The 22,943-nt window shown below is 48.1% G+C and overlaps 1 non-coding gene across 1 annotated transcript; it reads left to right on the top strand.

Annotated features, from left to right (window-relative positions):
* Positions 1-10,543: 10,543 nt before the first annotated feature.
* Positions 10,544-10,625, top strand: trnas-gcu (transfer RNA serine (anticodon GCU)). Its single transcript has one exon. It is a non-coding gene; the product is annotated as a tRNA-Ser (tRNA).
* Positions 10,626-22,943: the final 12,318 nt, after the last annotated feature.

The following is a 22,943-nucleotide window of genomic DNA, read 5'->3' as shown; positions in this document are numbered from 1 at the left end:
AACACATTTCCCTCCCAAAGTACCTCAGAAGCTTTTGATTGCTTAAATGTATTTATCCCGTTGTGTGACAAATTGTTGTGGATGAGCTGGTGAAAGACATTGGCGTGTTTGGTCAGCCATGATGATATCAAACGGCGAGAAGGACAGGTGTTTGGAATAGTTTCCTCCTGTTCCACTCTTTCTGTGCTGTTTCTTACAAAGGGCTTTCAATAATAATTTGATGAGGGCAATGTGAATCGACACGACGGAATATCAAAGTCCTCCTCTTGACACCACTGCTCTCACAGCCAGAATAGACAGCTCCAATTGTAACTTTAGATCAGGTAGTGAAGGATTCTCTCAGGCGCTCTGTCAGACTGCAAGCTATCTTCACACAGGTTTCCAACTGGTACATGGAGCAAGCAAACGTGTGGATATTGGGATTCAGGGACAGATTTCCACTCTTCTGGTCTGCAGTTCGGGTCACATGAATTTCTGACATGCTGAGTCTTTCTATGCATTCTTCCTACTTTCCAATTTCAACTGTGATTGAATTTATTCTTGCATACCATTTTTACATCTTCAATATTCATGGAAAGTGTGCATCGCTTTCTTGATTGTAGGAATGGTGAAGATTATTGATGAAGGCAATAAGTTTCATGTTACCTGTCTGAACTTTCAGAAGGAAGTTGGTGAGGTTTCATTGATTCGAATTCTGTGCCGATTGAAGCTGATTGAAGGAAAAGCCCTGCGACAGCGGCAAGCTAACATTGTCTGTAAACAACGCAGGAACCAACGGAAACCCATTTCTCAATGTCGTCTATTTTTCACATTTTTGTCTCCCTTTTGTATCATTTTCGTGAACCTGATGCTTCAATAGTCATAGGTTCATGTCAGTTTCACCTTGTCTGCATTCGCTTTAATTACAGAACCAGACGTTTCAGGGAAATGAGGCAGGGTGAGTGACTGAGGGATTATTGCGGCAGCACATCACCACTAAAAAATCCCACAGTGTTATGTTTCAGTGGTTAGCACTGCTGCCTCAACAGAGTCCCAAGTTCTATTCCAGCCTCGGTGGACTGTCTCTGTAGAGTTTGCACATTCTCCCCGTGACTGCGTGGGTTTCCTCCAGGTGTTTCATTTTCCTCCCACAGTCCAAAGATTGTGCAGGTCAGGTATGTTGGCCATTCTAAATTGCCCATAGTGCATTTATCAGTGTGGAAATGGTTCTGGTTGGGTCACTCTTCGGAAGGTTGGTGTGGACCTGTTGGTCCGAAGGGCCTGTTTCCATAGTGTAGGGAATCTAATCATCACAGCAGCAATAGTGCAGTTGAGTTAAAGTTCCCAAGGTATGTGTAGGTCACGTGACAGTTTCGCTGTCTGCGGCTCCAGTCGCGCAATTGGTCAGCACCTCATACTTAAAGGTGCATAAAATGCCAAGGTTGTAAGTTCAATGCTTCTCGAAAGATGTTGTTACTGACATTGACCACGGATTATTTAAGTATTAGACAGAAACGCTGTTGAAAACAATGTTGAGTAAAGTAGCATTTATTTGAAAATTCCAGTTTCTGACGTGGGAAAAAGTTTTGTCTTTCAGAAACATGCCAATTATTAAATAGAAATCTGCAAATATTCCCCAGTTGAATATCCATCTGTGGATAAAGAAACGGAGGTTAAGTTTCAGCTTGATGACCTTCCTCAAACCGCTGACCCAGCACTGGATCAAATCCCGGGAATGTCTGTTTGACTCGTTTCATATCATTCCACTTCCCGAGAGCTGCACAGTTCATTAAACACGTCGAAATTATTAGGTTTATCTCTTTGTGGAGTTTGAATGTTGTCAGTAAACCTGGTAAAGGATCTGGACAAGTAGTGTTGCTGTTGGGAGGAACAGGGGGTCAAACTGGAATCAGGTTGTGTCTTGACACAGGATTTTTCAAGCGGAGATCAAAGAGTATTAAATGGACTCACTCCCCTTTCGGTTGATTATGACCAAATGTTCAAGACAACAGATGGCAATGATAATGACGCTTTACATCGACAGGCCAAATCTTGCTCACTCGAGGCACCACAGTGTTACTGATCAGGAGAGCAGGGGAGATGATGATCCTTGTAGAACCCTGAGACAGTGAGATAATTAATCCCACGCTGCTGGTCTCACTTTTCTCATAAACCATTTAGTCAGCAGACTGAGCTAACAGACTTCCATTCAATGTAGAGCTAAACCAATTAGCTCAGTGCATTTACATTATATAATATTTCATGTAGAATGAGCTGCTGTACCTTCCAACTCCACCAGATCTTCTTATATTCAATATTTTCAGTTGCATGTGCTTTGCAATTTCTTTCCTATGAATGTTAACCAATTCGAGAATATTTCCCTTTTGCATGACCGTCTAGGCAGCCCAGAATCTCTGTCGCTGTTTAATTCACTCCTTCTGTGCCAGAACACGCATTTCAAATATTCTGGAAACAGCTGCTAAATTGTATTATTTATGAAAATTCATCTATCCGAATTCAAGAACTCTCAGAATAAAGAATGCCTACTCCAAACATCTTTATCGTGCCCCGCTGGGTTTGAAGCTCTAACCTCTAGTTTCCACTCACCTAAACGAGGGACTTTCCCTCGAAATTACTCTGAACAACTTCACATCAGCTGGGTGACCTCTCTTCGGACACAACTAAATCCTTCCTGATTTCTCCCGCATTATTCTTTATCTATGCCACATTCCATTAAAACTCCTCTATTCTTTTCTAGTGGCTTTATCATCCAGTAAACCTCATTTCCATAGTTTCTAACGACATGGTATCAAGTGAACCATTGGCCGTGTAATTCCTAATGTCTTTATATTCCAAGAAACGCTGCTCGTGTCATTCATCATATCCCATTAAATTTCAATCTGAGATAGGATGCCGAGTCCAATTCAATGCATGAAAATTCACCACTACGCTATGCAATCTTATTACCGACAGAGGAAAGGTGGAAGCAATTTCAATTACATCTGAATCAATTGGCTGCAACAGAATCGGATAAAATCCCAGTCACATACATGACTGTTGTCCTTATAGTTATTTCTTCTCTACGTGTGCGGAAGTAACACAGTGAGGGATCAATTACTATTGTCAGACATATGCAAGGGGGCATATGAAATGCTGAAGTTGTGAGATCATAGCATTTTGTATTGACAAAGACCATTCAGTGTTCGAATCTCAGTCTTAGGAATTAGTTGGAGAGCGATTTTGAGCGAAAGTTGAGCAAGGACGTCTATCCCATGTCTTCATACTAATGTGTGTGGATCTTTTGTTGTTTACCTGGTTTGTGTGTATTGCCTCGTTGAGGATTTTGAAGTTGTCCCCTCTACACAAAAGTTCCGTGCTTTTGCACTGTTGTATACAAGATGCAGTACAATGACACCCAACACTGATTCGGTCAACTTATACAGATATTGACTCCTGGAAACAGCTTGTGCACTCTCCTCGGGTCTGGAAAATAACTTGCTACATTCCCGCTCTTATGGCTCTTTTCATTCCATCAGCTTCTGTTCTTCATGGAATCCGATTCAGCAGATCTTGTCACAGAGTCATTTCTTTGTATGTGTTCAGATCATGTGAGCAGAATATCACAGTCCATAACCCAGAAGTCAGACCATACTCAGGGAACCGGACTCTGCTCTTGATCATTTCATGAACACCAGGAAGAAATATCTAAGCTCTTCAAAATTTACTAACCTGTTTTTCAGAAGCAAGATTGTAAATGCTGGAACTAATTGAGACTGTCCGCCCACCCACATCCATTTCCTCCCCAGGAGGTGTTAAGATGATGGTTTGAATCGGGTTCTTCTGCAAAGAAGAATCTTTTTATCCATGAATTTCTGGTATATGGGCCGACCAGGCTCCCGCTGGGCCTTTGTGTTAGCGCTGACCACAGCAGATTCCCGCAGTCTTCATCTTTTTGGAGCATGCACCTTCGAGGATGACATCAAAAGATATTCACTGTTACTGTGTGTTACTCTACCAATGGAGACAGCTCTAACAATGGAGGCAGCTCAGTCCGCTGGGATGGGATAAACAGCACCATCCCGTGTGGGGAAATTCCGCAATGTCTCCTGCGGATCATACACATTACACTTTATCATTCAGATCATATCAGAGTGAGAGCGCTCGAGAAGGCCAATCGGTCACTCGTACCTGTGTCAGCTCAGGAGTTACAAAAGATGGGTTAAAGTGGAAACACTGGTGATTAGATCAGGTTTCAAGTGTTTACGTGAGACAGGAAGCAGAAAAAGATACACTGTGAAGCGATTGGGATCTGACTACAGGAGCAGCAAATAGTTTGTACAGTGCAGAGGAGAGCTTGGAAGTATTGAATTCTGATTGATGGGCCAATCATGCTTTTCCTTGGCCACGCTGCTACAGAAGATAATATGTCAGTGTCTCTCGGAATTGTGATGTCGCAGGCAAATATCGACGTTACACTGCTGGAAATTCCTTTTTTCCAATGTGTGGGCAGTCTGTGTGCAAAATAGCTTAAACATTGAACCCTTTCTCATAAATAATTCCACTCCGTCTCAGTGTGTTGTATTTTCTCCGTTCCACTTTACCTGTCATTGTGCCTGCACTGAAGTTGATTTGCTCCTTCTGCATGTCTTTTACAGTCTGGGTGATATGATGCAGTTGTATTGATCCACCTCTGCCAGAATTTTCCACTTCACTTCAGCCCGCCCTAACTTCGTTATCTGATACCATTCCCGTTGTTTAGGTGTTAAGCGCTCGTCTCAGATCCAGCCTGCCCTCACCCAAAATAAACGCACAACTCAGTCACACTGTGATCACTGCAATCCAGGAGCATCTTCACTCCAACGTCATTGATTATTCCTAGGAGAAAGTTCGGACTGCAGATGCTGGAGATCAGAGTCGGGAGTGTGGTGTGCTGGAAAAGCACAGCAGGTCAGTCAGCTTCCGAAGAGCAAGAGACTCCACGTTTCAAGCATAAGCCCTTCACCAGCAATAAGGCATGTGATTCGGGACTGAGAGATAAATGTTAGGGGTGTGGGGTTGAGGGGAGTTAGCTGAGAAAGCGATAGTTGGATGAAGGTGAGGGAGAAGATGATAGGTTAGAAGGAGCAGTGATGGAATAGGCCCAGGTGGCGGTGCCAAGTTTGAGGCTTGGGACTTGGGGGAAGAGAAATGAGACACTGTTCAAATCCAGACATATCCCGTGCTTGGCAGAGTCCCAAGGCGGAATGTACGCCGTTCCTCCTCCAGGTATTGGGTGGTTATGGTTTGGCGGTGAAGGAGGCCCAGGACCTGGACGTCTTTGATGGAGTGGGAGGGGGAGTTGAAGTGCTCAGTCACGGGATGGTGAAGTTGGTGGGTGCGGGTGTTCCAGAGATGTTCTCTGAAATGATCTGCAAGAAGGCGTCCTGACCCCAGACGTAGAGGAAACCACACTGGGTGCAACGGATGCAGTAGATGACATTGGAAGCGGTATAGGTGAATTTCTAACGGATGTGGAATGATCCCTTGGGGCCTTGGACGGAGATGAGTGGAGTGGTGTGGGTGCTGGTTTTACCCTTCCTGCGGAGGCATGGAAAGATGCCAGTAATGGGGTGTGGGCTTATTGGGGGTTGTAGACCCGATGGGGGGAGGATCTGGGAGGGAATAGCCTTTTCAGAATCATAATAGGGATTGGGAGGGAAATATATATCTGATGGTGGGGTCTGTTTGGAGATGGCAGAGGTGGTGAAGTATGATGTGTTTTATACGGAGGTTGGTGTGGTAAAAGTTGAGGACCATGGGGTTCTGTCCTTGTTGCGGGAGGGGTGGGGTTCAAGGGCGGTGGTTAGTGAAGTGGAGGAGATGCAATGGAGGGCATCGTCAACCACGTGGGAAGGGAATTTGTGATTATTGAAGAAGGAGACCAACTGGGACTTTCTGAGGTGGAATTGGTCATCCTGGGAAAAGATGTGGTGGAGGTGGAGGAATTAGGAATAAGGGATGGCGTTTTTACACAAAGTGGGGTGAGAGGAGGTGTAGTATTGGTAGCTGTGGGAGTCGGTGAGCTTGCCGTATATATCTGTAATTAATCATTCCCTTGAGATGTTGATGGACAGGCCTGGGAAGGGGAGGGAATTTGCCAAGATGATCCAGGTGAATTTGAGGTCGGGCTGGAAAGTGTTGGTAACGTTGGTGAACTGTTCAAACTCCTCGTGGGATCATGCAGTGGCGCCAATGCATTCATCAAAGTAGTGGAGGAACAGGTGGAAAGAGGTGCCAGTGTAACTGCGAAAGACGGGTAATTCCACGTATCTGACAAAGAATCAGGCAAAGCTAAGTCACATGCGGGTGCCCATGACTAACCCTTTGGCTTGGAGGAAGTGGGAGGATTGGAAGGGGAAGTCGCTGAGGTTGAGGACTAGTTCAGCCAGGTGGAGCAGGATGTCGGTGGAAGGGTACTAGTTGGGATAGGGTGAGACGAAGAAACAGAGGGCATCGAGACTTACGTCATGGCAGATGGATGTATACAGGGACTGGACGTCCAAGGTTAAAGATGACGCATTGTGGGCCAGGGAAACAAACGTGTTGGAGGCATGAAGTGCATAGGTGGTGTCACGAAAGTAGGTGGGGATTTCCTGGTCTGTGGAGACAGGAAGGTGTTGAGATAGGAAGAGATGAGTCGTGTCGGACAGGCGCAGTCTGAGACAACAGAACTAAGGAACGAGGTAGAAATGGGGAGTGAGGGGTTCATGTAAAATGAGGTTGGAGAATGTTGATGGGAGATTCCCCAGAGGTGATGAGATTGTGATTGTCTGGGAGATGATCAGAGGTGAGGCTGTGATCGGGGGCAGTAGAAAGAGTTGTCTGCGAGTTGGCGCCTGGCTTCAACAGTGTGCCTCACGCCGACTCACAAGCCTCATTCCTGATGAAGGGCTTACGCCTGAAACGTCCATTCTCCTGCTCCTCGGATGCTGCCTGACCTGCTTTGCTTTTCCAGCATCAGACTTTTGATTCATTCATTATTGCGGTTTCATTTCACACTCCCAGGTCTGTGCTGTCTGTTTACCTCCAGAAAGCACTGTTCTCATAACGTGCTGGAACATCCGCCAATCTCAAACATAAACAGAAATTGCTGTAAAGCCTTAGCAAGGCTGGCAGCATTTGTGCAGATGAATCACACTTAACTTTTCAGCTCCACTGGGTCCATCCCACCACAGATGCTGCCAGACGTTCTGAACTTTTCCAGCAACCACTGTTTTTGTTTGATTTTCAACATCGGTGGTTCTTTCACTTTTTTTTCTTATTTTCTACGAATATGATTTGGCTCAAGATTATGTTAAATGTTTTGAATATGACTACGATCGAATGGCCAGATTGCACCAGCCCGCCACTGCTACTTAGTTCACGTGACCAATGCCTTTCCACTTGGTCACCGTGCCCTACAGCTGCACGGCATATAAATTAACAAAATTATGGTATTCTCAGTCAGATTGGTAATCAGGAGCGAGATTATTTGAATTGTTGAAACAGTAAGATAAACTGAGAAAATACAGGATATTAAATGGAGAACCATAAGGGAAAGAGAGAACAATGAATGATAGTGTTCGAGCAAAATTAAATGTCATTGCTCAAGATTCCGAAAATGCTATCATTCACAAACATACCACAATTTGGAATGTATCTTTTAGGACAAGCAATGCAAGCGGACTGCAAAATCTTAGTCTGAAACTCTTGCTGCAACTGCTTTAGTTTTAATGAATGCATACATGGACTTCAGTGCTGTAATGATCTCCTAAACTGTCGAAGGAAATCCTTGCCTTCGAGGATACGTGGAGAAAGTTCACTGATTCATCGCAGTAATGGCAGGACTGTCCTCTGGAAGCATATAAGTACAATTATTCAATGCTCCATGGAGTTTCGATTAAGAGGTGAAGGGAATGTCTCCATTCACAAATTAATAATTCAGTAGAACTCAATACAGAGGCACATGAAGTGATGAACAAAGTGGGCTAGAACACGGACATACAATACAATAGCTACAACAATTACTATGTGGAAAGTGTTGATTTCAGATCCACGGTGGCATTTCGTAATTATATTTACTGCCCAGAATCAGTCTGCACTGGAAAGACTAGAGCCCGACTGTGATGTATTTGAATTTCAGTTACCATTAGAAATAGCTGAGACTCACTCAGGACATGGAGATTTAGAGAAATTATATTTAAAAAGCAAAGAGTTCATCACGTAATTGTGAAATCTTTAGGTCAGCCTCAGAGCACTGTGTGTAATCCTTGTCCTCATTCTCCACCAAAGACATGTGAAGAGGTTAGAAAAGGCACAGATGCTGCTTACTGAATATCAGGATATTCGGAAGCCCAGGGACGGGGTTTTCCGAGACATAAAGACATCAGAAAGAATAGAAATGGTTTCATCGGCGTGAAGGAGTTTATTCACGAGATGTGGAAATGCTGGACCAGAAACACTCAAGTTTAAAAGTAAACAAAAGAGATTTTCACATAATGCGACTTTTAAAGTGACTAAATCGGGGAAATTCCCTCTTTTGAGTGAATCAAAAACTTTAGTTCGAGCTTCAAAAGTATTAGTGAATGGTTAAGAAAAGATTGGATGAGAGTTTCTTCCACTCAATAAAGCTACTGGAATCCTGAATGACTTTCCAGAAATAAAACGTAGATTTCCGATTTCGAAGTGTTTTAAAAGACGCACGAGCAAACATACAAGGAAGGAATTTACCATTGAAAGAAAGAAAACGTGTGGGTGTGGATTAATTTCGAATTTGGTTGTTTTCAGACACAAAGGCATTTCATGAACACGTACAGCTGAATAAGTCTGAGTATAAAAAGTTCATGGATTTGAAAGGTGTAGCGTATTATTCAAGGTGAAGCATTCTAAATGGGGCTGATGTCCTAAAATAACTACAGGCAGAAGTTGCATCCTAATGACTAGCAATTGAATCGTCACTTGTAGACGCAACACTTACTTTAAAAATTTGACCACATTCTCATGATATTATGTGTATTTCACGCTTTCTTATCTCCACCACCAAGTAGACCCTGTCTTTTTTGCATTTTTAACCTTCTGTACTTCTCTGCAGCACACCATTTCAGCTGAAAGATGCTCAGACTATAATTGAAAACAATATTCCGACGCTCCTATGCGATCAGTCTTTTTTATATTATTACAATGACCATTGCGAGTTTGCAACAAACTGCATAACATGAAACCAGCTGAACATCGATTTTCCTGGAATTTAACACAGTGCACATGGGAAACGTCATCCATCTACTAAAAAATCACCTTCGGCTCTCTCTCCACACATGTCTCTTCACGTTTTAAATATTTGCAGCATGTTTGTTGATCAAGGTGTCATTATCCAGAAAAGGTCGTTTCTCAATCCACAAAAACTGGTACTTTTCCATAAACTTGACTTTGCTCAATATCACCTTCCATCCGTACCTCTTAACACGACGACAAATCGAAGCTGCTCCATGTGAGGCTCAAACTTAAAACTTCGGCAGAGCACAGCCCACTATACTGGCACTGAGATACCATGCACTGGTCACCTGCAGCACTGAAGCGACACATTAATGCTTACCTCCGCATTCGTGGCTGTACCTTAACGGTAAGGAACCCAGGTTCTCTGATTCCGTAGCTGGTAACTGGCATTATGCGATCATCTTCACCAGTGGTTCTGACCCCGTTTGAGGAATGTGGTGAGCTACTCATTGCAAAGATGGGTAGTTTGGTGAAATGTACAAATTCAACATTTGCATTCCCTGACCCATGAGCCTTTTATTTTGTTTTTCATCGGTAGAAATGTTAAAATCGTCATCTTGAACAGACTCAATGACAGATCTCCATTGTGTCTCTGGCATCAAATTCCAAAGTGTAAACCCCTCTCAATTCTTCCACCGCAGTCTGCTGTTTGGGAAGTGTTCATGTTATGGGAAATGCACTTCCCCGTGTGTCAATTGCTGCTTCCAGCATGCGCTCTGGCACTGCACTCATTTTTCTTCTGGCACTTGCTCACTGTGTTGCTGTGATCATACAGTGACTTGGTGTTGCATGGCCTAGGAAAATGATACAGATCAAGGTTTTTGCATTGTTGAATTCAATTTTCGGTTTAGCCTTATTTACGATTTTGAAATTGTCTGTCCTGTACACAAGGGCGTGTCAAAAAATCTGAGCAGAAGAAAGGTGTTCCGAATAATGACATTGAGCACTATGCACTCTCCTCCAGTTTGGAAAACAATTCCTCACACACAACTTTACATCTCCTGCTGTCACCGGCTCTCCACTCCATTGACTTCAAATCTTCTTAGAATTCAACAGATCTTGTTGCATAGTCATTTCTTCATTCTTGCTCTGATCACTGTGAGCAGAGTGTCACAGTGGGAGTGCTCTTGCCCCACAACCCAGAGGTCGGACCATACTCTTGGAACCATACTCTGCTATTTATCATTTCACCAATACCAAGGAGAAATATCTCTGGTGTGCATAATGTACGCAATTCGCTTGTTCATAAGATCAGAGGGCTCGTCCCACGCCTGACGAGGTGGCCGAGAGGTTAAGGCGATGGACTGCTAATCCATTGTGCTCTGCACGCGTGGGTTCGAATCCTACTCTTGTCGCTGTTCCAGACGTTTTTCAATGTTGCTATTTTTGGATGATCACAGCTGTCGTTTTGAAATTGGAACTCCAACAGTGTATTTATATGCATCGACGCTATTATAAAGTCTCAAAGAATAATTTGAGCCTGTTGCCTAAACTGCATTGAAATGTAGATTGAATTGGAATAATTAAAATGAACGTCATTTTCTTTTCCAAGTCAAGTTGCCGTGAACTTTTATTGTCTGAAGAGATCCAGGAAAACCAAATAGCGAGAGATGCGAAGTGCATGTTTATGCATGGGATTCTTAATGCGTGTTTTGTCAGATGAAATCTGTAGCAGGTTGGGTAGAAGTGATTCACCTTGGCGAAATGAGCACAGAGACACAGCACAATACAATGGAGATATTTCAAAAGGGGCAGGGGCTGGTTGTAGGAGTACCGATAACTGCTGTAAATGCACAGTAGAGAATTACCGATGTGGGTGCCGTGCATGGGCACGGACAGACGTACACATTGGTCTCATCCTTTCCCCTTGCTCTAACCATTGGTGAAGGCTGGACATAAGACACATATAAACACAAGATATGGGAAACAAGCTCCCTCACGTTATACACACAGTTGATGCATCACATTGAGCTATGAAAAACTGGAGAAGTCAGCATGTTAACTGCAGGGACTGAATCTAAACTGTGGATCAATAACCGCAGATTAATGCAGCATAAACATGAAATGATTGAAAGTCTCTTTATTCGCATGTCATTAACAGACGTTTCGTTCTAATACCCGTGTGGCTGAATGAAGCAGCAGTGAATCCTTATGTTACCCACAGACTGAAGCACGCAGACACATTTCCCCAAGAGTGACACAGGCCTCTGGAAAAACAAGCAGAAAGTAAGAATTCACCCACTTGGCTGATATTGTCCCATTTCAGAGTTTAACACCAGTGTCTAGTTACTGCAAAGAAATGAAGCATTAAGTCTCTTGCGTCCCAGTGTTCCTGGCCCATTCTTTCCCCAAAACTCTGTAGTTTGTACTGCCTCACCTCGTTCTTGCTGCCAAACGGGATCATTGCTCACGCTCGGTTTTTCCTGTCCTGCCGAACCGTTTTCCTCAAGTTATTGGATTGAAAAACAGGAATGGGCTATTTCAAGCACTTTTCTAGTTTACAAGACCAGTGTTATCACCACCGAGCCAGCACATTGCCAGCTCAGAGAGAAGGTCTCATACATCAGAAACCGAAATGCAACAGATGATTGGATAGCCTCAGTATTGTAAACCAACCAACAAGACCGGAATAGAGCTGAGGGGATCATGCACAGAAGGATGGCAGAATAGAATGACGAATCTCATGGTGTCCAGGGTAATGTTACCAGAAGTCTTCCCTGGTATCATAGGGATAAGTATTCAATGTTTTCCCTGTCATGGCTTGTTAAATGTTAACGTTTACAGTAATCCATATGAAATTCTGCATGATCTTTCCAAGCAGAATGATGCTGTGCAGCAGACAGAATCGCTTTCCTAAATGTTACAGTTGTCAGCTGCAATGAAGAACGGAGAGGGTGTCAGGAAAATCGATGGGGATTGATGGTTTGTGAGAGCCAACTTCATGCCTAGTGGAGCCAGGTTCAATGTCCGCACTGAATATTGGTTTTGCTGTTTACTTTGGTATACTGATCACTCCAAGTCAATTACCCACATTTTCAGCTCTTTGTGTGTAGTTCTTTGTACATTTCACCTCGGTTCAGTGTTCCGGGGGACCACATATTTTTAATTTGGCACATTTTACTCAGGTCGATTTTCCAGCTTCACATTAAGGCCAACAATTTTAGGAACAGAAAGACACCATTCAGACCATCAAGTCTGTTCAGCTACTGAATGGTTTCATGTCTAATCTGCAAACCTTGAACTGCACATTCTTGCCTTTCCCCATAACGCTTGATATCTTTGCTGTTAGAAGATCTGCCGATCTCAACCTGATTACACCTAATGACCCTTCCTCAACAGCCTTCTGCTACAAGACATTATACCGTTCCAGAACTGTCTGAGAGAATAAATGCTTCCTCATTACTGTTTTAATTGTGAGATCCACATTCTAATTCCGAAGTTCAAAATCGCACAACACCAGGTCATAGTCCAACAGGTTTAATTTGAAGCATTAGCTTTTGGAGAGCTGCTCCTTCATCTGGTGGTTGTGGAGTACACAGTTGTAAGATACAGAATTTATAGCAAAAGGTTACAGTGTGACGTAACTGAAATTATACTTTGAAAAATAACTCGATTGTTTGTTAAGTCTTCCATCTGTTAGAATTACTATGTTAGGTTCATTTCTTTCTTATGTAAATCACAAAACTTTCTTTTCATAGTTACACTCTCAGGTGAATTTTAACAATTAGTGTCAACCCAGATAATTTGTTGAAGGTGTTAGTCCCTGTGTGCGGTGTCCGTGCCATAATGTTTAGAATGACGCTAAACTAAAAAAAAACACGCTGCAGGCAAAGATGCTTTGAGGCATGGTACTTTGCTGAAACCGAGCAGAGGCGACAGAACGGATGAATGGCGACTGCACATCAATTAACAGACCAGTGTGCCCCTTCCCTGTTTGGGAACACTACAGTGGTCCAGGACATTCATAGCAGCAGAGATGTGGAGAAACAGATTGGGAAACAGATTTTGGTAAGGTGCAGAAGCCACTGGGTAATCATCATGGGCAATTTCAGCTTCCCAAATATTGATTGGAAGCTCTTCAGATTAAGTTGATTGGACGGGGCAGTATTTGTGGAGTATGTCCAGGAAGCTTTTCTAACTCAGTATGTAGATTGTCCGACCAGAGAGGAGGCCATATTGGATTTGGTACTCTGTAACGAACCAGGATAAGTAATGGGCTTGTTAGTGGGTGACCATTTTGATGATGGTGACCACAATTCTGTGACTTGTGGAGGGAGATGTGTGCATGCAACAGGGTTGATTTTACAATTACGATGCTGCAAGACAGGGTCTGAGGAGCATAATTTGGGAGCATAGGCTGTCAGAGAAGGATGTCATTCAAATGTGGAACATTTTCAAGGAACAGATACGACGTGTCCTTGATATGTATGTACCCGGCAGGCAGGAAAGAGATGGTCGTGTGAGGGAACATTGGTTGACGAGGGAGGTTGAATGTCTAGTAAAGAGGAAGAAGAGGCTTACATAAGGCTGAGGAAACAAGGTTCAAACAGAGCGTTGGAGGGATACAGGATAGCCAGGAGGGAGCTGAAGAAAGGGATTAGGAGAGCTAAGAGAGGGCATGAAAAATCTTTGGTGGATAGAATCAATGATAACCCCAAGGCCTTTTATGCGTATGTGAGAAACATGAGAATGACGAAAACGAGGGTAGGTCCGATCAAGGATAGTAGTGGGAGACTGTGTATTGAGTAGGAAGAGATAGGAGAGGTCTTGAATGAGTACTTTTCTTCAGTATTTACAAATGAGAGGGACCGTATTATTGAAGAGGAGAGTATGAAACGGACTGGTAAAGGAAGGAAGATGTGTTGGGCATTTGGAAAAACTTGAGAATAGACAAGTCCCCCGGGCCACACGGGATATATTTTAGGATTATGTGGGAAGCAAGAGAGGAAATTGCAGAGCAGTTGGCAATTATCTTTTCGTCTTCGCTGTCAACGGGGAAGACCCATTACAACATCCCTATTACATTCACTCTTTACCAAAATCTGCCGACCTATGCTTTCTTCAATCTCCCTGCTGCTGTTTGGGGGCCTGTAGTAAACCCCTAATGAGGTGACTGCTCCCTTACTGCTTCTAATTTACACCCATACTGCCTCAGTAGGCAGACCCTCCTCGACAATGGTAACTTCTGCAGCTGTGATAACCTCTCTGATTTCCTTTCTGAATTCATTGCATGTGGTGTCCCTCAAGGGTTGGCCAGCACGTTGGCTCAATGGTGAGCACTGCTGCCTCACAGCATCAGGGACCCAGGTTCGATTCCAGACTCGGGCAACTGACTGTGTGGAGTTTGCACATTCTCCCCGTGTCTGCGTGGGTTTCCTCCGAGTGCTCCGGTTTCATCCCATATTCCAAAGATGTGCAGGTTAGGTGAAATGGCCATGCTAAATTGCCTGTAGTGTTAGGTGCATCAATCAGTGGTAAACGTAGGGGAATGGGTCTGGATGGGTTCCTCTTCGGAGGGTCGGTGTGGACTTGTTGGGCCGAAGGGACTGTTTCCACACTGTTGGGAATCTAAGGATCTCTCCTTGGTCCCTCCTGTTTCTCACCGACATACTGCCAGGAGGTGGCTTTGTCCAAAAGCACAGTGTGAGGTTTAACATGTACACTGACACTGCCCAACTCTACCTCCCCGTCATCCCTCTTCATTACTCAGTTATCAAACTGCTCATCACACTCCCCCTACTCGATTAGCTGCAATTTTCTCCAGTGAAACATTGTAATGGTTAAAGCCATTGCCTTCAGTTGCTATTACAAATTACATTCCCTTACTGCTGAGCCCCTCCCCCCCACTGGGAAATATCTGATGTAGAACTACATTCTTCACAATATTGCCGTTGTGGTTCTGTTCGCCGAGCTGGAAGTTTTTGTTGCAAACGTTTCGTCCCCTGGCGAGGCGACATCATCAGTGCTTGGGAGCCTCCTGGAACAAACACATCGATCTGGACCCAATATACCAACCACTACAGCGGACAGCTGAAACTGACAACCGGAAGCGGCAGGGACAGACCACTATAAACACCGGAGGAAACATCAAAGAAGCGCTTCGCAGGAGGCTCCCAAGCACTGATGATGTCGCCTAGCCAGGGGACGAAACGTTTGCAACAAAAACTTCCAGCTCGGCGAACAGAACCACAACAACAAGCAGCCGAGCTACAAATCTTCGCACAAACTTTGATTACAATATTGCTGTTATATCTGTAACCCCAAGGTGACCTTCTGATCAGACATCTACACAATCACAAACACCAGGAATTCCAATCTCTAAAATGTTGCTTGTCTCCCCCTCACCCCAGCTCCATTGTTACTGAAACCCCTGACCCGTGTCGGTGTTGCCTTAAACTTGACGAATCTGAAGCCGAACACTTGATTCCGTGACTGACCCAGAATCTGCTGCTTTCTGTGTTTCCTGCACAATTAACCCTGGTCCCTTTGTGGTGCAACTTTCTACAGTTTCCACCATTTAAATAGCACTCTGTTCTTTTATTATCTCCTCCAAAATGACCAACTTCCCATTTTCCCAAATTATACTCCATCTGGCAACTTGTTGCCCCCTTCTCCTGTGCATCTCTCCCTCTTCAAAGTCCTCTTAGAACTTTACAGTTATGCCTTTTCTGACAGATTCCCACCAATTCTTCTAAACGTTTACTGGGAGTCCTGGACAGTGGGAAGCGTGTAGTGTTGCTCTGTTTTCCGTGAGACTCTATGGGATGACTAGGAGGAGCTTGCTGCCCATTGGTCAGAATGGAGACAACTTGCCCATCGCGCTGCATGAGCCTTTCACTCCCCATGTCTTATTGATGAGGCACAGCGGCAACACGGAAGGAAAGAAAAGGAAGGAAATCCTGCTCTCCACATCGCACTGACTCTTGGAATATTCTGTCCCATCTATGAAAATTCTGCCGGGTTCAGTCACATGAATTCCCAAGGTGGAAACTCCTAGAAACCCACATAGATTTCCCCCTGAACTAACTGCTGACCTCCAGAAAGGGTAATGTGTACAGTCATCCTGGCCCAGGAGGAGGGGATGGTGTGAGTTTCTAACCTGAACTGACAGTGACAGATTTTATAACTTGTATTAGAGGATACTACAGGTGGACATTTAGATGGTAATCTCAGTAACTGTAACGCCAAACCCTGACAGAATTACTCAATTCATCAGGACCTGGATATTCCCATTGTGCGTGAACATTGTGTTCCAGCTCAATCCCATTTACTGCATAAAAGTTCTCCTTTAAATCATCCCATTCTCTCAAGAGTTCTCCCCACACCTTCAATGTGTCCTGTCTTCCTTGTACAATGAGCTGATGGGTGTAAGGTTCATTATTATAACGGGTAACTTTTGTAAACCCCTCTGTCACAGCTCCCCTCAATTTCCTTTGCGACAAGGAGAACAATCTCAGTTTCCCCAAACCCCTGATTCCCCAATGTCTGTTTGCTCTCTATAAGGTACACATCAGGGTTGTGTTGGAACGGTGTCCACTTGCCTGCATCAGTGCAGCTCCCAGCAATGTTAAAGAACATGAACATCCTCCAGGACAAAGCACTGTGCCTAAATGGTGTCCCATCCACCACCCTCAGCATTCCCTCTCTCCACCCCCGAGGTACAGTGGCATCACTGTGTAAAAGGTAAAGGCAGCATTGTCCTACCAGACCATAGGGCTGCTCTCTCATTAGGGAGAGATGTCTGGTCGTGGTTTAACCGGAAGATTACCCCAGCCCAGGCAAGGGGAGAGGTTGAGAAGGAGAATCCATCTATTGTAGATCGATATTATCAACCCAATGTATCAACAACAACTATATCATACCAACGAATAATTTAAAAGAATATCCTAAACATGCTACTACAATCCCCCATTCCTTGAACCATCCTGGTAAATCTCCTGTGCCCCCTCTCAGGGACCCTGCCATCCTTCCCAATGTGTGGGCGATCTCTGGTTTGCACAGACCCAGCTGCTCTGTGTTCCTGTGGGTGATGCCATCATCGAGCACCAGTTGAACTAAACCTCACTGTCTGGAAGGGTGGGAGGCACAGAATTCCCAATCGCATGTAAGGCATATTTAGGTGCAAACTTGTGATACCAAGACAGATGGTGCGGATGACTGTGTATTGTAAAATGGATCAGGATAGTTTGGTGATAGTTTTCTTTACTGGCACAGACTCAATGGCCTACAGAGCCTTTTTCGGTGCTGTAAACCTTAAGACACTTAATACAGGAATATGATCGGCCACCTTTGAAACCAGGTCAGAAAAAATGATAGTAGAATAGATGACACATGATTGATTACATTTTTTTTACATTACATTACAGTGTGGAAACAGGCCCTTCGGCCCAACAAGTCCACACCGACCCGCCGAAGCGAAACCCACCCATACCCCGAACCTAACACTATGGGCAATTTAGCATGGCCAATTCACCTGACCTGCACATCTTTGCGACTGTGGGAGGAAACCGGAGCACACCCACGCAGACACGGGGAGAACGTGCAAACTCCACACAGTCAGTCGCCTGAGGCCGGAATTGAACCCGGGTCACTGTGCCACCATGCCGCCCATACAGTGTGTCAATGTGTTTGGGAGGAAAGTGAAATGGAGGGGTTTAGTAAGAAATTCTGGAGCTCGACGCAGGAATCTGAAAGGGCCGTCATCAAGTGAGAAATAAAAATGGGGTATCCTCAAGGCCGAAATCAAAGAAAGGCACATATAGCACAGCTTTGAGAGACTGGAGGGGATTAGAGTTAGGGAGGGGTCTGAGGCTGGAGAGGGATTGTTAGAGACAAGGAAGATGTTCGCCGAGCTGGAAATTTGTGTTGCAGACGTTTCGTCCCCTGTCTAGGTGACACCCTCAGTGCTTGGGAGCCTCCTGTGAAGCGCTTCTGTGATGTTTCCTCCGGCATTTATAGTGATTTGTATCTGCCGCTTCGGTTGTCAGTTCCAGCTCTCCGTTGCAGCTACCTCCCACAACCTGACCTTACCGACACCAGACTGACCCTCACCACTGTCCAACACCGCCCCCAGCCTGACCCTCACTGCCGTCCAACACCAGTCCCAACCTGATACTCACTGCTGATCACATACCACCCCCAGCCTGACAGTCACCGCCGTCCAACATTGGCCCCAGCCTGACCCTCACTGCCGTCAAACACTGTCCCCAGCCTGATCATCACTGCTGCCCACACACCACCCCCAGCCTGACCTTCACTGTCATCCAACACCGCTCCCAACCTGACCCTCAATGTCACCCACACATTGCCCCATAGCCTGACCCTCTCCAGCATCCACACGATATCCTCAGCCTGACACTCACCGCCGTCCACTCACCACCCCCAGCCTCACCCTCAACAGGATCCACATACTACCCCCCAGCCTGACCCTCACCGTCCTGGACACATTGCCCCCAGCCAGATCCTCACCACACCCAGCCTTACCTTTCCGCCCCGAGCCTGACCCTCACCGCTATCCAACATTGCCACCAGCCTGACCCTCACCGCCGTTCTACACCACCCCAGCCTGACCCTTACTGCCACCCACCCACCGCCCTCAGCCTGACCCTCAGCGCCATTGACACACGGCCCCCAGCCTGACCAGCCTGACCCTCACCACCATCCACAACCAGCCTGACCTTACCGCCCCGAGCCTGACCCTCACCGCTGTCCAACATTGCCACCAGCGTGACCCTCACCACCGTCCACACCAATCTCCATGTACAGCGCATCATCCGCCGTCATTTCCGCCACCTCCAAACAGACCCCAGCACCAAGGATATATTTCCCTTCCCTCCCCTATCAGCTTTCCGTAGAGACCACTCCCTCCGCGACTCCCTTGTCAGATCCATACCCCCCACCGACCCAACCACCACTCCCGGCACCTTCCCTTGCAACCGCAGGAGGTGCAACACTTGCGCCCACACCTCCCCCCTCACTTCTCTCCAAGGCCCCAAGGGAAACTTCCATATCCGCAACAGATTCACCTGCACCTCCACCCACATCATCTACTGCATCCGCTGCAGCCGGTGTGGCCTCCTCTATATTGGGGGACAGGCCGCCTACTTGCGGAGCGATTCAGAGAGCACCTCTGGGCCACCCGGACGAACCAACCCAACCAACGTGTGGCACAGCATTTCAACTCCCCCTCCCACTCCACCGAGGATATGCAGGTCATTGGACTCATCCACCGCCAAACCACAACAACCCGACGGTCGGAGGAGGAGCGTCTTATCTTCCGACTGGGAACCCTCCAACCGCAGGGGATGAACTTGGACTTCACCAGTTTCTTCATCCCCCCTCCCCCCACCTTGTCTCAGCCGGATCCCTCCAGCCCGGCACCGCCTTCCTGACCTGCAGTCTTCTTCTTGACCTCTCCGCCTCCATCCTACTCCGACCTATCACCCTCACCTTGACCTCTTTCCACCTATCACATTTCCAACTCCCCTCCTCCAAGTCCCTCCTCCCTACCTTTTATTTTCTTCTGCTGAACACTCTCTGCTCATTCCTGAAGAAGGGCCTGTGCCCGAAACGTCGAATCTCCTGTTCCCTGGATGCTGCCTGACCTGCTGTGCTGTTCCAGCAATAAAGTTTCAACTTTGATCTCCAGCATCTGCAGACCTCACTTTCTCCTCAGTGCCATCCACACACCGCCCCGAGCCTGACCCTCATGGCTGCCGAAACACCGCCATAGCCTGATCCTCACCGCTGTCCACACAATGCCAACAGCCTGACGCTCACTGCCGTCCAATATCACCCCCAGGCTGACCCTCACCGCCATTCAACACCGCACCCAGCCTGTCCCTCATTGCTGTCCAACACCGCCCCCAGCCTGACCCACACTCCTGCCCACACACCGCCCGAGACTGGCCCTCAGTGCCATCCACACACCGCCCCTAGCCAGACCCTCACGGCCGCCGAAACACCGCCCCAGCCAGATTCTCACCGCTGTCCATACAACACCAACAGCCTGACGCTCACTGCTGTCCACACACCACCACTTGCCTGACCCTCACTGCCAACAACACACCGTTCCCAGCTTGACCCTCAATGCCGTCCACACCCACCCCCTGCCTTAACCTCACTATCGTCCTCACACTGCCAAAGCCTGACCCTCACTGTCCCAACACAACGCCCTCAGCCGGACCTTCAAAGCCCGGATACACCGCCCCCAGCCTGACCCTCAACCCCACCCACACACCGTTCCCAGCCTGACCATCACCGTCATCCACACACTGCCACCAGCCTGACCCTTGCTGCCCCTGACACACCGCCCCCACAATGACCCATACCGCCCAGACACACCGCCCCCAGCCTAACCCTCATCGCTGTCCAACATCATACTCAGCCTGACCCTCACTGTCGTCCACACACCCCCCCAGCCTGACCCTGCCCGCGTCCAGACATTGCCCTCAATCGCCCTCAGCCTGACTTTCACCACTGTTGACACCTCATACCCAGACTGACCCACTCCACCGTCCACACACCGCCCCCAGCCTGACCCTCACTGCCGTCCACACACCGCCCCCAGCCTGACCCTCATTGCCATCCACACACTGCCCCCAGCCTGACCCACACCGCACTGACACACCAGCCCCAGCCTGACCCTCACTGCCACCCACACACCGCCCCCAGCCTGACCCTTACTGCACCGACACACTGCCTGCAGCCTGACCCTCACATCCTGCCCACACACCATCCCCCAGCCTGACTCTCCCGGCCATCCACACACCACCCCCAGCCTGAACCTCTCTGCCCTCCACACACCGTCGCCAGCCTGACCCTCACCACCCCCAGCCTGACACTTACCACCCCAGCCTGACCCTCACGGCCGTCCACAATCTGCCCCCAGCTGGATCCTCACCACCGTCCACACACCACCCAATTCCTGGCCCTCACTGCCGACCACACACCTGGACCAGCCTGACCCTCATTGCCGTCCAAAAACGCCCACAGCCTGACATTCACCACCGCCCCCTCCCCAACCCATCCAACACTGTCCCCACACCCAACCCCATCCAACACTGCCCCCTCCCACAATCACATCCAACATCACACCCTCCCACTTGCCCCATCAATCACTGCCCCCTCCCAAACCCCATCCAACACTGCCCCATCCCCCAACCCCGTCAAACACCGACCCATCCCCAAACCCATCCAACACCAGCCCCTCACCCCATTCCCATCTAACACCGCCCGCTCCCTCAACCCCACCCAACACCACCCCCTCCCCCAGCCCCATCCATCACCAGCCCCTCCCCAAACCCGCCCAACACCGCCCCCTCCCCCCACCCCGCCCAACATCGCCCCATCCCTCAACCCCATCAAACACCGGCCCCTCCCCAAACCCGTCCAACACCGTCCCCTCCCCCCACCCCGTCCAACATCGCCCCATCCCTCAACCCCATCAAACACCACCCCCTCCCCAATCCGGTCAAACACCGGCCCCTCCCCAAACCTGTCCAACACTGCCCCCTCCCGCAGCCCAGTCCAACACCGCCCCCACCCCAACCCCGTCCAACACTGCCCCCTCCTCAACCCCGTCAAACACCGCCCCCTCTCCAAACATGTCCAACACCGATCCTCCCCAACACTGTCCATCACCGCCCCCTCCCAAAGCCAGTCAAACACTGCCCCCTCCCTAAACCCGTCCAACACCGCCACCTCCCCAACATCATCCAATACCCCCCTCTCCCAGACCCGTCCAACAACGCCCCTCCCCCAACCCCATCCATCACTGCCCCCTCCCCCAACCCCGTTCAACACCGCCCCCTCCCCAACCCCGTCCCTCATTGCCCCCTCCCCAACCCCGTCCATCACTGCCCCATCCTCCAAACCCCGTCCAACACCGCCCCCTCACCCCAACCCCGTCCATCACTGCCCCCTCCCCCAACCCCGACCATAATTGCCCCCTCCCCATCCCTGTCCAACACCTCCCCCTCACCCCAATCCCGCCAAACACTGCCCCCTCCACCAACTCCGCCCAACACTGCCCCCTGCCCAACACCATCCAACACTGCACCCTCCCCCAACCTGTCCAAAACCACCCCCTCTATCAACCCCGTCCAACACCCCCCACTCCCCCAGGCCCGTCCAACTCCGCCCCTCCCCAACCCCGTCCAACACCGCCTCTTCCCCAACCCCGTCAAACACCGCCCCCTCTCCCCAACCCCGTCCAACACTGCCCTCTCCCACAACCCAGTTCAACACTGCCCCTCCCCCAACCTATCCCACAGCACCCCCTCCCCAACACCATCCAACACTGCCCTTCACCAACACCACCCAAAACTGCCCCCTCCCGCGAACCCCTTCAAACTCCCCCGCCCCAACCCCGTCCAACTCCGCCCCCTACCCCAACCCCGTCCAACACCGCACACTCCCCCAGCCCCGTTCAAAACCGCCCCCTCCCCAACACCGACAACACCGCCCCCTCCCCAACCCTGTACAACACCGCCCCCCTCACGCCAACCCCGTTCATCACTGCCCCTTCACCAACACCACCCAACTCTGCCCACTCCCCCAGCCCTGTTCAAAACCGAACCCCTCCCCAAACCTGTCCAATACCGGCCCCTTCCAAACACCGTCCAATACTGCCCCCTCCCCAACCCCGTCCAACAGTGCCCCTCTCCGACAAC

The sequence above is a fragment of the Chiloscyllium plagiosum genome, unplaced genomic scaffold (assembly GCF_037043375.1).
Source record: "Chiloscyllium plagiosum isolate Xiang-an unplaced genomic scaffold, Cpla_swu_hap1 HiC_scaffold_33, whole genome shotgun sequence".
NCBI classification, from domain to species: domain Eukaryota; kingdom Metazoa; phylum Chordata; class Chondrichthyes; order Orectolobiformes; family Hemiscylliidae; genus Chiloscyllium; species Chiloscyllium plagiosum.
The sequence above is the reverse complement of the archived record's forward strand: the minus strand, read 5'-3'. Positions and strand labels throughout refer to the sequence as shown.